A 15,479-nucleotide genomic window follows, 5' to 3' on the forward strand; every position below is an offset into this window, starting at 1 on the left:
TCAGTGTAAGTGTTTGGCTTTGTTTGCGCAGATTTGCAGAACAAAATGTGTGTAAAATTGGCCTGCAGTTTGAGATGCCTTTGTGTATAAATCAAAGCAACCTCCGCTCCCCAAGTTATATCTTTGTATTTGATTTATTACTAGCAGCTTAAGTGATAACAGTCAGAGATCTCACGTTGGGTATTTTAGCTTTCCCGTTGAAGGGGTACGTCCAAGTAGAGTCACCTGGCAGAAATAAGAGGCCCGCCCGAAAAATAAGGCCAACTCCGCAAATACGCGTGGAACTTGTGCGCTCATCCAGATTTGCACTTGAGAGTAGAAAAAAAAAGACTGTTACTTTGGAAACATCAAGAGGATTTTACACCATAATAGCCAGCCTATTTTAGAAATAAATGGAAATCTGAAGAAAGGCGACATATAGAGGTATAGAGTCTATAAAACTGCAAAATCACAGGATTTTTAAGTACAAAGCAACCTGTTGCACAAATAACTGTAACCTGTTATTTGTGCAAATTCTCAGGGCTGAATATAAAAAGACTGTGGGCCCTTGTTGGAGTTCGTTTTGGTGCCCCAGCAGCACAAGTTTCCTTTATGCATACAATTTACAATTTTTCTTTCTTTTTTTTAACTAAAAAACAAAAAGTTCTTTCTAAATTTTAAGCTGGGCTGAAACACAAATCAGTCTCTTTGTGGAGTCAAAATGTTCCAGATGTTACTTACTTTTCATGTTTTTCTTTTCCTAAAATGGCCTCACCTCACTACCTCACTAAAGAAAGCCAAAAGAGAACTAAATACTCCACCCCAAAGATTTGTGTCCTCATTTAAGATGAAACAATTATATGTTCCAATATATATATTGGCGGGACACCTGGATGTGTGAGGCAAACACACTTCGAGGTGTCCCGAAAGTTTTTTTTCTGTCCTTCTGCTATATATATACAGTATATATACAGTACATACTGTATATATATATGTATATAGTGCTTATTTCTTTAATGATTCTGTTTAACTGACCTGAATCTGTCATATCGCAAGTACTAACAACCACATCATTAACATAATCAGTAGATCAACCTTACTGTTGTCATTATTCATGATTATTTATAATTATTTATGTCACCAAAATAAAAGTAGGTTATTTGTAAATATTTGTGGGTAGAGTCAGAGAATCTCTGACAACTGCTAATGGGGGAGCTGTCATCAGTTTTGTGGGCTGGGGTGCAGGTCAAGTTATAAAATGACACAGAACTTCTATGGCAAGCTAGCTTTAGAAGAATGATTAACTTGCATGGAGAAAAAGAGAGATGTGGCAAAAGGTAAGCAACATAGAGACATATGTGGATCATGAAAATCAAAACTTAAACATACATGAAGATGTGGGAATCAATGTGTGCATTTGATTTTGTATAAAGACGTTTTCTAGTTTGCAGATTGAGGTTGTCAATGTCAGAAAGAAAATGACAAATTGTTTTGCCAGGAGCAAACATGAAACTTTGGACTAATCAGGAGTCATGTTTGATTGTGAAGTCTAGATTTATCTGATTGGCTCAAAGACAAACAGTCTTACTGATTCTGGGATCACAACATTACTGGCTATAAAAAGCAACCTGCTCATCTGCAATGAGATAAAAAGAATGTTTATCTCATTGAAATAGATTAATTTATGTGTGTGATAGAAGTCTAAGACACTTGGCACCATGACTAGTTCTTAATTTTAGATTATAATCAGTATTTTAGACTCAAACCAAATTGCACCTCAAAAAAGATGTTAAAGCTGAATATAGCTAAAATTCCTTGGATAGTCAATTGAAGTGGTCCTCTGTGCCCCGAACTAGGGAAAGTTCCTAGAACTAGAATAGATAATGCAAAATCATGATGAAATGCACTGGCACAGAATCTGTAACCAGTTGTCCTTTGGACCAATTGTATTTTTTGCCTTAACAGTTTCATATTAATAAGGAATTAAAAATTAAGGTGGTACAGTTTTACTTTGAAGTGGTCTGGTTAGACTGTCTTTGCCTGATAATAAAATTATTTTGATATTTTGAAACATTTAAGAAACAAAATAAATCTGAACGGGGGCAAATACTTTTTTTTTTTTGATTGTTCTTTTTCAGGAACAATCCATGTTTCAATCCAACCTTCCATGAAGGTTAGGATATTTCCAGTTCTTTTAACTTTCTTCTGTGCCCTCAGGTCAAACTGCTATTACCTGCTGCTCTCCGGGTCTTGGATGTAGACAGTCAATGGATTATTGGAGGAAACAGAGTCTGTCAACAACCAGTGTTGACATTTGGGTTCAGGAGATAAACCTCACAGAGATCAAACAAAGACAGACTCCTTTGTCAAGCGAAAGGAGTGTGCAGTTGAGTGTCTATTTGTAAGGGTGTGTGCGTAACTTTTTGTGTCAGAGTTGGATGTTTACCACTGATGATCTGAAGGGTGCTGATACTGTTTGAGAGGTTTGGTTATCTCAATATCACATGACTGAAATCTAAAAGCTCAAATTGGTCACAAAGAGAACACTGTTGACAAATGTAACATAGTTCTCACTGTCTCAATCTGTAACAGGGCAACTGTCAGTCATGTGCTGTAAAAAATGGGTCTAAAATTGACAAAACAAAACATGTTATTACTGAAAGACAGCCATAAAGAAGACAAATTTGCAGGGCACACATTAAGCATGCAATTATGCTGTGGAGATTATTTGTCAGAGAAAAAAATACCACTGGTCAGAATTGATTGAAAGATGGATGGGCATATAAAAAGGGCAATCATGGAAGAAAAGACTACATGGGACTTGAACCTGGAGCAGAAGTTCATCTTTCTGCAGGGCAATAAGTCTAAACATACGTAAATTAAGATCTAACATGTAACAATTTAGACAGCATATTTATGTGTTTGAATGACCCAGTCATAGTCCACATCAAAATCCACCTGGGAATCTGTGTCAATGTTTCATCTTAGTAATTCACATACACTACCTGTCCTGTCTGACCAAGCCTGAGCTTTTATGCAAAAAAATATGGGCAAATATTTCAGTATGTTGGTGTACAAAGCTGGTAGAGACATACCCTGAACAACTCTAATTGCTGTAATTGTAGCAAATGGCGGTTCTACAATGAGTGAATCATGGCAAGTTGAATATAGATGCACACTGGGTCAAACAAATGTTATTAATAAAATGAAAGACTATATTCTCTCCACTTCACAATTATGCAGAACTTTAATTAGTTTATCAAAAAAAACTCCAATATTTTTTAGGTAGTTTTAATATGACAAATTGTGAAAGTTTAAAACACATAATGATGTAACTAAATTAATCAATATAATACCCATCCCTCCAACATACTAAGTTGATCGAGGTAGAAAACAGTGATGTCAGATTGACATCTGATGAAAGAATTTGAAGGAGAGAGTAAATCACTAGGATTGAGGGCATACTGGGGCAACATCCTAATGTTCTTGACAGAAAGAGGGGAGACAGAAATAGTATGAAAGAATAAGATCTGCATAAAGCTGAATGTTCTGCTAACATCTCCTACTGAAGGAAATGATTCAGTGGGGCTGGAGTTATGTGCAAGGAATGAAAATTGGGAAAAAAGCCGAAAGATAGGAGGGAAGAGAAAGTCGACAAGGCATTAAAGACCTCTGACTCAAACACTATGAATGAAAACTACAATAAGTATTATTTTATTTTAAATATATTTTTATTAACTTTTAGTTTTGGATAGTGAAGTTATATAAAAGTCACACTGTGTCTTTTCCCTGAAAAGTCATAGCTTTCTTATAACATGATTTGTGTGTGGTAAAAATGTCAATGTGCAATCAAACCCTAATCAATCCAACTACACAGAGTAGAATTCCAAGTTTCCCTTTGAAACCATCCATGAAGAAGTTACCTACCAATAAGTTTATTAACATGAGTTTGGATTTAACAGACATACAGCTACAGTACAAGAATCAAGAAATTCTTTCATCCCATTTGATTCCATTCAGTAAAATTAAAAAAACATTTATTATTAACTCACATTATCTTGCATTATTTTTACACGTCATTTTTAAAGGTCCATCCTTATGCAAAATTTACTTTTGGCATGTTTCTGTACTTGCATTTGCGCATCTCCTGCTCCTAGAAACAGTCAAAAAGCAAGAAAAAAAAAAAGAAGCTGTTTCTTGGGAATAAATAAATGATCAACTAGTGTGTGCAAAACAGTCTGTTTCAAATACCTCTATAATGTTGTGTCACAATTTGCTACCTAGCAACCCTAAGTCAGGTCCAGCCCGTCACCTGGCAACCCAAGTGGAGCTCCACCCCTTTCATTCAAGACGCTTAGCTACAGCTGCAATGGCTGCTGAAAGACGAAAATTATTTGTTGTCGGCTGTAGTACAGAGCATGTGCTCATGCATTTTCTTACAGTGATGGAGGATAGAATGTCGTGGCTTCATTTTACTTTTGCTTTGTCTGTGATATTGCCAAGAAACGTTGTAGTTTGCACAGATCGGTTTAGGAAGGAGTCCTTTGAAAACTACCAATAGTACATGGCAGTATTTACCAAAAGACTTGGACTGAAGGAAGACTTTCTTCCTACTGTTTGTCACACATATGGAGATGATGGCGAGGTAAGTATTTAATGATGTGTTGTGTGTTTTGCATTGTTGTTATGCATGAATATGCTTTGTCACAAGGTAATGCTATGCTAAATGAGGCCTAAATGGCGCATTTTTTTATTTTTGGAATTGTAGTAAACTGGATAGTCTACATTGAGAAGATGCAGTGTTTGTGAAACATCTGGACATTACCAATATTGTCACATTTCTTTTCTTTGCACATGTGGAGATAGGTGCTTCTCCTCTAACCTCTCAAATATATATATATATATATATATATATATATATATATATATATATATATATATATATATATATAAGGTTGCATTTGTGCGGGAAAATACTCAAAGATATACGGTTGTACCACTGTTCATCTGCTTGTAGCAATTTTCATGTGTCTGAGATGCTAATGTAAACGCTGAGTTTGGAGGACTTGAACAGCAGCAGCTCTTTTGCATAATTGTGATGTAGCCCTGAAACAAGCGTTCTTTAATTGGCTCAAAACAGGCAGGATTGATGGCGTGAAATCTCAATTTCTGGAAATGATTTTGTATATTAATTGTAATAAACATGTTTTGTATAACCAACAGACTTATCCTTTACTTGCTCAAGGAGTAATGGTCCAAATTTAAGCCAAATCTTAGTTCACACTTGACTGCCCCAGTAGACCAGAGCAATACATCAGCAATAAGAAATGGTTGTAAATAATGTCTCAACAAACTGGGACCCAACAACAATTGTTATCAATTGAATCTAGAGGGCTTCTGCTAAAGAGCGTGGCATCTGACCATTAATTCAAATGAAAACAGATCTGCTTACCTAATCTATTCTGGTTAATTAAATAAATGTGAAATTAAATTAGTTCTTAATTTTACTTAGCACTTGTTTGGAGAAAAGCTACATACCATTTAAAAAAATGTAGAATTAGGCAACACAGGTGTTCAAGAAATGTGATTTGTTTGACAGTTTACATTTTTCAAGGAACATGTATTTCTTCTTTCATCTTCATTACATCTGAGGAAGTGGAGCGTAACAGCAGACAAGAACAGAAGAAAAAGAAGCCTTTCAGGTGGACGACTTTAGAAAAGGACAATGAGAGTGAGTTTGTAGAATGGTGAGGGGTGCACACCTACACATACAGTTCACTTTAGTATAAACATCATTCCCCCTGAGAATATCCAAGAATATGCTGCGGTAGCTATGAGTCACACAGCCTGACCAAATCTCTATCCGCAGACAGAAACACACACATGCACACCCCCGCACACACGCACCCACACAAGATAATAATTAATCTGCCAGAATCTTGAGTCTGTTCCAAGCACTTCTTCACAGACTGCTGCCTCTCTGACCCCTGGCTTATTTCTGCTTTTGCCTTTAATGTGGGCCTTAAGAACTAACTACTGTTGGATGAAAGGTTTTAAAAGAACAGGTCAATACCTAAGATATTGGATTCAAAAACTGGCTTTTTTTTTCTCACAAAACAAACCCCAGACACTAAGGCCCATTTCCAGTTATGTTCATCTGTAAAAGGAATCCATCCTGGGACCATCTTACTTCAAAGATGAAATGTTTTCCTTGATCTGCATGATTGTGCTCCAGCTATCCAACAAATACAGATACAAATATTTTTTACATGTGATCACAAAATACTGCAGCAGTATCTACACGGTCATCTTTTTTTTTGCCATTTTTGTCACTTTGCTGTTTTCCTCCCAAGCTGTGCAAACACCTTACCATCTCTCAGACACACAAACACACATTCATGCAAAAAAAAGCCCAGAACAACTGCTAGATCTATTAGCGGGTCATGTAACAGTCATTGTTCATTGCTTCCTATAGGCTTCTATTTTCAAGAGCCAGCAGGAGCAACAATAGTGCTCAGTAGTACTGTGACATTTAATTTGCAAAATAATAAACAAACCACATTGGTCTCGGATTAAATAAAATATTGGAAGGTTTCAGTGTTGTTTTCTCTTTGTTACATAGTCTATATGTTCATGCTCATGCAAGTACATAAATATTTGTCATAAATAATAGGCATGCTTTTTTTAATCTCAATTGTTTTGTTTACAACAGATAGCTTCGCCGTCATTTAGTGAAGCTCTGAGGTGGAGGGTCCCACAGGGGAGTAAAGTACCAGAAACATCTGTGGAGGGAATATTACCCCTGCCATTGTTCTTGCAATAGAGGAGCTGTTCCAGTTATGCTTCTCAAAGTCTCTGTCTTTGCTATTGAGTGGATGCTTGGCAGAGTCTCAATGGAGGAAATCGGAGCACATCTGTAGATGCTCAGTGTGATGAGCATTAAAGCTGTCACTGATTTATTTATTGATAAAACAAATACCCGGAATTGGAAAGTTCACACTATTCAGCTTGCTGGTACTGTGACAGATTTCCTGTTGATGGTTTAAACATGTCAGCTGAGTTAATGTGAGCTACAAATTGGAGAGAGATTACTTTAAAAACTGCCAGCTGTCTTCACATAAAATTGAACAGCAAATTAAATCTTCCAAATTTTTTTTATTTTGAAAAATCCTCATATTCAAATGTCAACTAAGTTTTCTCCTGTAAGTTTATTCCCATGAAAGATGACAAAATGTGACCCATGTTTGAACCAATAATACACTCAGCATGTAGATATTACACATTGGAGTTGCTTATAGTAAACCAAGGGTAAAACATGAAAAATCACCATTGTTAAAGTTAGAACAAGATTTCCTAAGGCCAGTCATGCATAGTTGGAATAAAATGTAATGATAGAGATCATATCCACTCATTTTTGTAGTATGCACGCAGTGAATGCACACATTTACATTCGGTGCTTGACAATATGTTTTCTGTGGAAAGACATATTATTCTGATAAGTTAATACAACATCACTGTTGGTATTGAATGTTGCTAGATGGTTCACATCACCTCAAGCAAACCTGACATTCTGGGAGAATAAGAAAACTTTGTTGCAAAGTTTACACACAGCTATGTTCTCATGAAAAATTTTAAAATAAAAGAATATCCCACCCAGCAAGGAAAGTAATCTAGTCTCATCTTCCATCAGTGTTCATCAAATTTTCTGAACTCATGGACACCAGAGCTTCTTTTCCGTCTACTTGGGGATTGGCAAATGTCCTTAAACTCCACGGCAACACCTACCTAGTCAGATTACATCAGTGTGCCTATGAAAGGTGTAACTAAATGTGTTTTTATTTTTTTCCAAGTATGTTTTTTTTCTGTGTAGAATTTGTTAAAATTAAATTCCAGTTCTCCTTTTTATTGTCATTACTTTATATAGAATTTCTATTTCTAACATTTTGATGATCATTTTGGAAAACTAGTAACTTGTGTAACAGAATAAAATGTAAGAGTTTTAGACCTAAGCGTTTTTAAGTTTATCATAATCATTATAACTGAACTACTTTTCTGCATAGACATTGCAATCTGGACAAAGAAAAACGAATCCTATCACAAGGCCAGTTGTAGCCACCAGGTGAGTGTGCGGTCATTCATGACAGACATGCCGTTACACATACAAATACTCACACCTGACTCTATAAAATCTCTCCTCTGCTTATTCTGCTGTTTATCTGACTGAATCTGGTTATTGTGTGGGATCCTGAGTTCCTAGCTCCTTTTTTCTCAGACAGACAAACACACTAGAACGACCGCAGGGTCAGTGTGCGGTTGGCTGTAACAGTCTGGACAGTGAAAAGAAAAAGGGTGCTAAGGAGGACGAAGGGCTCTTACTCTGTCTACCTTTAACACAGAAATACCTGTTACAAATGCCAGTGCCTGGTCGACTGGTGTCTGGTCGTGGAGCGGTCACTTGTGACAAACACATTGTATCCCCTCTGACTGACCCTTGGCCATTACCAAATATACACACCGATACACACAACAGCTGTGCCCAATGGACTATTCCCCTTTCCCTTTTTGCAGCCAGCATCCCTTTTAGCAAACCTGCCATACCATTAAACACTGTTAATGACACAGAACAGCTAATTGGCTATCAATGAAATGAACTCTACTTCTACTGAAATGCAACAACCCCATTCACATTTCTCACGTTTGTACTCTATGGACAGCCTGAAGTTAAGTCGGTGAGAACTGGTATTTGTATTCTATTTATCTGACTGAATATTAGGAAATAAATATGAGAGATTCTTGGAAAGACTCTTTATGACACATAAAGAGTGACACATAATGTTGAAAGAAACATTCCTAAAAAAAGATTTTATTATTCAGCAATACAAAGATATGACTGCTCATTTATTTAATGTATTTGTTTTGATTATGTAAGCCTAATTACACTAAGCACTCCAGTTTGAAAGGCTAACACCTCTAATCAATGGCTCGCTTTTCAATTAGGGCTGCTATAGTGCTGGTTGTTTCTGCAAATGGCTAATAAAGTCTAATTGCAGCTCAGAGATCTATAAAATAAGGCAGGTGAATAGACTGTGAGAGCTGTTTTATGGATTTAAAACAGGTGATGGGGGTGGGTATTCTACCTCCATGATAAAGTCTCTCTCCAGTCTACTATGCGAGTACGTTTGCTTACCTCTCTGGTATATGATCTTTGGTGGCGTGCTTCGCTGTGTGTGTTTGCTAACCTTTAAGTGACACACCAAAAGAAGTGGTGATGCGCAGGTCACTTGTTCACTATGGTATCTTCTCTCTCTCTCTCTCTCTCTTTCTCACTATGTATGTGTGTGCATATATGTGTGTGTGTCTCTTACTGTGTGTAGAGGCTTAATGGAGAGTAAATACTGAGATCCTAACCATTAACTGTGGCATAATGGTTGGTCATGGAGACACCAGGAAACATTATCTGTAGTCGGTTCCTGTCTTTGACTAAAGGAATTTGCTCCTGAAAATTTATGTTCTTTTGTTCTCTTCCTTTAGTCTCCAAACTTTTACAAAGAGAACACATGTGAGAACTGATAGGTGAGAGGTGACCAGGTGTAATAAGAGATTATATTAAATGCTGCATGATTTTCTTTAGTCATGGTAAAAAGAAATTACTCACCTTGTAACTTCTTACTCCATGATATATAACAGGTTTAATGTATTTTGTACCTATATGGGAATTTAGGGACTTGTTTCGTTTCTGCCTTCAATTTAGTAGAATCTGAGGTGTGTGGACTTGTACACTTGAGATACAAGTTAAATAACCTTCGAACCTGGTAAAGACCACAAATTCAAATTTACTTGTTGGCTACTCTTCCAACAGGTGAGCCACAGTAGCCCAAATTTTGGTCACCTCCTCTTCCAAAATGCATAGATATTAATGAGTACTTTTTAATTCAGAACTTTTCTAAAGTGTGGCCCTAGCATCTTTATTTAGCCATTCTGCTGTAGATTTTCTGAATGTTGGCAATGATTTAGTTGTCAAACAGATCACTTCGCATTTGATTGTGTATGCAGAGGTGTTTATAATCATCAATGATGCAAAGGGCTTGTGGCTGCAAAGTAAGCTCAAGAAGGCATTTTGTATCACTTTGCTACTTTTCATCTATTCATCTATTGTGGCAATTACAAAAATGTTCCATTCTTGGCATGTTTTTTACATACATATAAGTGCACAATATCAGCACTTATTGTTGCACAAGGTCACATTTGGTGATCATCAAGTGATGCATTTGATTTGTACCACCTTGATTCTGGTCTCTCTCTTACATTGCATGGAAGCAACAGTTGTATGCATGGTCAACACAATACAAAGCAAATAGTACATCCCTGTTTAATTTCTAGGTGGGGTTACATATTTGTCAAAGATGTAGTGATCTTTTGGTGTGCTCAAATATTCAGAATTTTTCTGCTTTTGCTTATTTTGTACCTAAATTATCACATGGTGAAATCTAAGAAACTTTGCGTTGTACAGTAATGGTTAATTTAAAATAATATGTGAGCTTATATTCACATTTTACAATGAAGACGTTACCATAGAGTGTGTGTCTGCTTTACAATGACTACACAAACAGACAAGAACTTTCTGGATCACAGCTCATCTGTAGTTATCTAACGAAGGTTAAACTATGCCTGTTCTCAGCCTGGGGCTTACACATAGAGTTGTCCAACTTGCAAACAGGATGCATCCATGAATTCCATCTTAAATCATCAGAATTTCATCAGAAATACACCTTTTGAGTGCCTAGAGCGGGGAGGATTTAGTAATTTGTAGGCAAACACTGTACTGCTATATTTATTGGTTTACGTCTACTGATATTACCAAAATAACATACAGAAGAGTATAAAAGTTTAATGTTTTACCAATAGGTGAAATATCAAACATAGTATGCTTCTATTGGGCACGGCGATGTCACATGGGTAAAGCGTGTGCCACATATTGGGACTGTAGTTGTTGATGTGGCCATCCCTGGTTCGAGTCCTGACCTGTTGACCTTTGCAGCATGTCTTATCCCTCTTTCAGAACCCACATTCCTGTCTGACCACATTAAAGGCTACTGGAGCCAGAAATCTTTTTTTGAAAAAAAACCCCAACTTATTATTCTTTTATAATAAAATAATAAGACAATTGTATATTGTCTTATTATTTTATCATTATAAAGATGTACAGCTGAAACTCAAAGTTTACATAAACAAACATACATAATTTTTCCTCACTGTCCTGAAGCTAAATTGGACCAATGTTCTCTTGCTCAGTTCAAATTACCAACAGTAATAAAATAATATGTCAGAGATTGATTCATTAATGTCACGATTAGTCTCATGATGCAAAATGTGGCATCATGAGGAAAAGACATTATGTTGAAATTTTGACGTCAAAGACATCAACCAGGGAGGTAAATCAGTTCCTGCAATCAGGCACAGGTGGTCTTCCAAATGGACAATAATGCTAAGCACAATTTCACCAGTTCTGTCTGGAGGAACAAACCAAAATTCTAGAGCAGGTTGTGAAGGAATATCCAAAACATTTGATTAATTCATATAGTTCAGTGGCATTGCTACCAAATACTTAGGAAAGGTATGTAAAAATTCAAAATTTTTGATCTAGCATATTATTTCTCTCATTATTGTAGCATTTAGCAAATATAAATAATTTTGCTAATTTTAACTTGCATAAATCAAGAGAAGTCTGGTCTGATTTATCTGTAGACATTGCGAAAATTGTGTATGTGTCTTATTATTTGCTGTTTATAGGCTTCTAGTTTAAATTGTATACCCATCAGTTACGTCTTATACATTTTTTTTCAAATTCTGTGTCAAGTTGGATGCCATAATATTGTGCCATATTACAGGTGGGCATGGTAAGAATTTTTCTTTCTTTTCTCAAGAAAAGAGAAATCTGGTCAATGTGGCCTGCATTTGAATTTGGCACACTTTAATCAGATACCTACGTATAATCAAAATCAAACTAAGTGCTGACACAAAGTCACACCAGACACATCAGTTATGAAGTTGTTAAAGGACACTCTTCTATTATGACTGTACTTCAGCAAGGTTAGGGTCTGAAACAACATTCCAAACTCTGAACTGCTAATGCAGCACTGTTCCATCCATCACCTGATTTATGGCACAGTTGATACAAAATGAACATCTCACACTTTTTATAAATTTTTTGTAAAGAATATTGAAGATTCATTTTATTTAATGCTGCTTTAGAAAGCAGTACAGGTACTTTAAGTATGCACTACTTTATGTTCACTTACATGACTGCAGTTGCTGTGATGTATTCAAGTATCTCTTTAAAAGGTCACTTTATTGCTCTTGACTGAAAATGCTGAAAAAAAGCAGCCTTTAATGAAGACAGCTTTCTCAGTAAGAATGTGAGCTAAACATTGTCAAATTCTTCACAGAAAATAGAGCTGTAATTTCATCTATTGCTGGCCTGAAATATGTAGTAATTAAGACTGACGAGCATTTTCTAACAAGTTTGGAAAGAAAGTTGGGCTAGAACTACATTTTTTTCTCTCTTTTGGGTTCTTTCTGTCCTTCATGTTTTTTGCTGGAGAGCCTGTCTGTCAGCTTGTCAGAGATATTCGGGGTTTTATTTTATGACAGTTGATAAAATTATCCATTACAACATGTAGTCATTGATGTGCTTGGACATTAAGAAAAGAGCTTGTCTGTGTTGGAGATAGTTTGGTTAGATATCTTGACCAACTTGTCATATCAGCAAGACCGTTAAGAGATTTTTTCCCAGCACACAGGAATATATGGTATGCCACTATTTGGTACATTGTATATTGTATGTGCCTAAATCACTCTGTGTTGAAAAGACAAGAATAAGTAAGTTATACAGGTATATTTAATGTCTTTTCTGGAGAGTAGAGACTGCTACTGTTATTTGTTATTCTGTATTGTGGACCACCCACAGACCTTAAGCATCACTGGGTGAGGCCTGGAACTAAATGAATTATGGTGCCTCTATGAGGCGGTTTTGTGGCTGCTTGGGTAAGGAGTGGGGCCTGGTTTGTTACACCTGCGAACTTGTCCCTGCAAACCTCAAACCAACTCCTTAACTTTGTGCAGAAGAAATGTCAGCCAGAGCAAAAATGACTCTCAGCTTACAACCCTAAAAGCTCAACAGGGAAATCATCCACATGTGGTTCATATACACATTCAGTCAAAAGTCTAAAAAAGAAATCAGCCAACGTTTTAAAGAATTAGGAAACTCTGGCTTTCCAGATGGATGTGAAAGTTAGAGAACTTTTCAGAGAACTGGAAAAAAGTCCACTGATGTGAAGATATTTAAGAGCCCTCTTTTTATGAAACCCTAGTGGACATAAATGACGCTACTTGTCTTCCTGACAATAGGTCTTTAGATGTTCCTGTAGGTTTGCACAGGTTTTACGTCATCCTGACACTGATAAATGTTTCACCTGGTGGAATCCCTTTTTGCTTGCAGAGGAAGGGGTGTGAAAGAACAGGGAAGTGGAAGAGGAAAGGACGGAAGAAAGGAAGAAGGGGAAAATATAAAAGAAGAGAAAGAAGTGACCCGTCAAGCCCACTCCATTCATCATCTTGGGGAAAAATAGCTGCTTTAGTTTTTTTCTGCTGACCAGCTAAAACATCCCATGGTAAGCAAGCTTAAAGGTAATGTTTAAGTGCTTGTGTCATACCCCGCCCCCCCCCCGTTTCTTACTCCCCTTCCAAATGGTTTCATTAAATCGCCAGAATTACAAACATTTAACATTTTTTTTTCTTTTTATAAATATCTCAGTTTTTCCATTTTGTGTTTTAACTAACCTTGGAAAAAAGTAAAAAGCCATGTTTTACCTATTCTCCCCCAGTATCATTTTTTTAATAGTACTTCATTGCTTGGAAAAAATGTGTCTATTTCAGACTGGCATTAGCTCAGAGAAAGAGAAACTGTTTGCACTATTAATAGGTTGTGGTTAGACAGCGTCTCTGGCCCCATGTTCTTGATAGTGAACATTTGTGTGGAACTAATAAAAGTTGGCCAGCAGAGTACAACATTAAGGAAGACCTCCAGTTAGAGCGGTTGGGCTTAATTGGGCCTGAGGAAGATAGAAACTGTTGGCATTTTCCCTAAGGAGAAAACCATGTGTCAGTTCAGGATTAGCAAGACTCTACGTACAAGTGTCATTGTGGGTCTATTTTATTCTAAACCAAACTAAAAGCATTAAAATATATGGTAAATATACTGTAAATATTTTTGTGCATTGTTCAACAGTCTCTATAAGTGTGTCTTCATACCAGGATAGTATGAAGACAGGGTAGTATTCGTTGGAATCAAACTAGTTCTTTGTTCACCTTTTGCTCTTCTAAAGGCAGACCAAACCACCTGGACAATGTTATATTGTTAAAATAGCTGCACTTCAGGGATGTAGTCACAAGAAGCTGCAGGCCAGCACAGGAGTAGAAAAAAGATATTCCAGAGGAAAAGACTATACAACTGGAGTTACATGACAGATCTGAATTAAAAGGTTTTCACTTCACATATATGTTCGTAAATCTTACGTATAGAAGACATCACTTCCTCTCTTTGCTTCACTTTCTCATTTTGGTTTGCTGATTGCATTACCCTCTAAGCATTATTGTTTGGAAATGGATAGAAACTTTTGTTTTCAGCTACTACAGTTTGTTTGGTTCACACCACAGTTTAGATGAACTTCCAAACCTGCACAAATTAAGCAGACTGTCCATTGTGAAAGCCTCATGGATGAGCTTCTGCACAGTGTTTCAGCTAGTTGCCATATTGCCAATGTGATGCAATATACTGTATTTTTAAGTTACACTTACACTTGCAGCAGTGAACTGTGTTCACTGCCTATAGCTTTCAAAAGTTGGCTATAGGCTAACTTTCTCATTGAACAACTCTCATAAAACCAGGAGGGTTTGAGGAAGAAAATAATACTTGTCTGACCTTCATTACTACATAATGTTACTAATTTCTATGTAAACATTAAAAGAAAAAAGCTTAGTAATGCTCATGTTCACAAAATTGTTTCTCTTGAAAATGTACAATAAAATAGTAATAAATATATAGACGTATATTTACATTTTTCAACTTATTGTGTTTGACTTAAACGTATTTAATTGTTTAAATGAAGTTGAAGCATCATTAAAGAATTTGCGTTTGTGTTGTAATTCCAAAAGTTAATGAAAACTTGATGTTTGTGTTGTGCAGGTTTTAATGCGCAAATTCTTTAGGAATAGTCACAGACTTGGCAGTTCCACATTTCCAATATGAAAACTTGGGCCAACATTTTTGTGTTGCAGTTATTAGTCATCATCCGGAAATGACAGAAAAGATAAAACTTGTTTCAAAGTTGTTATTTTCTGTTGCCCATGTAATTTACTTTTTCTTTCTTCAGCACTAAGTAATATAACACCATGCAGAAGCCTTTGTCTGCATAAACCTCAACCGAACTATCTAAATCGCA

At 36.3% G+C, this 15,479-nt stretch overlaps 1 protein-coding gene and 1 long non-coding RNA gene across 2 annotated transcripts in view; one reads left to right on the forward strand and one right to left on the reverse strand.

Moving 5' to 3' along the window:
• Nucleotides 1–923, reverse strand: part of nr5a2 (nuclear receptor subfamily 5, group A, member 2) — a 72,475-nt gene extending 71,552 nt beyond the window's left edge. Inside the window, exon 1 of the mRNA XM_028027873.1 lies at nucleotides 869–923. The gene's annotated coding sequence lies outside the window, so the exon portion shown is untranslated. The remainder of the gene's footprint in view (nucleotides 1–868) is intronic.
• Nucleotides 924–5,593: 4,670 nt separating this feature from the next.
• Nucleotides 5,594–14,954, forward strand: LOC114151605 (uncharacterized). Its single transcript, XR_003596969.1, has 4 exons — nucleotides 5,594–5,710; nucleotides 8,040–8,098; nucleotides 13,478–13,649; nucleotides 14,364–14,954. It is a non-coding gene; the product is annotated as an uncharacterized LOC114151605 (long non-coding RNA).
• Nucleotides 14,955–15,479: the final 525 nt, after the last annotated feature.

The sequence above is a fragment of the Xiphophorus couchianus genome, chromosome 9 (assembly GCF_001444195.1).
Source record: "Xiphophorus couchianus chromosome 9, X_couchianus-1.0, whole genome shotgun sequence".
Taxonomy (NCBI): Eukaryota; Metazoa; Chordata; class Actinopteri; order Cyprinodontiformes; family Poeciliidae; genus Xiphophorus; species Xiphophorus couchianus.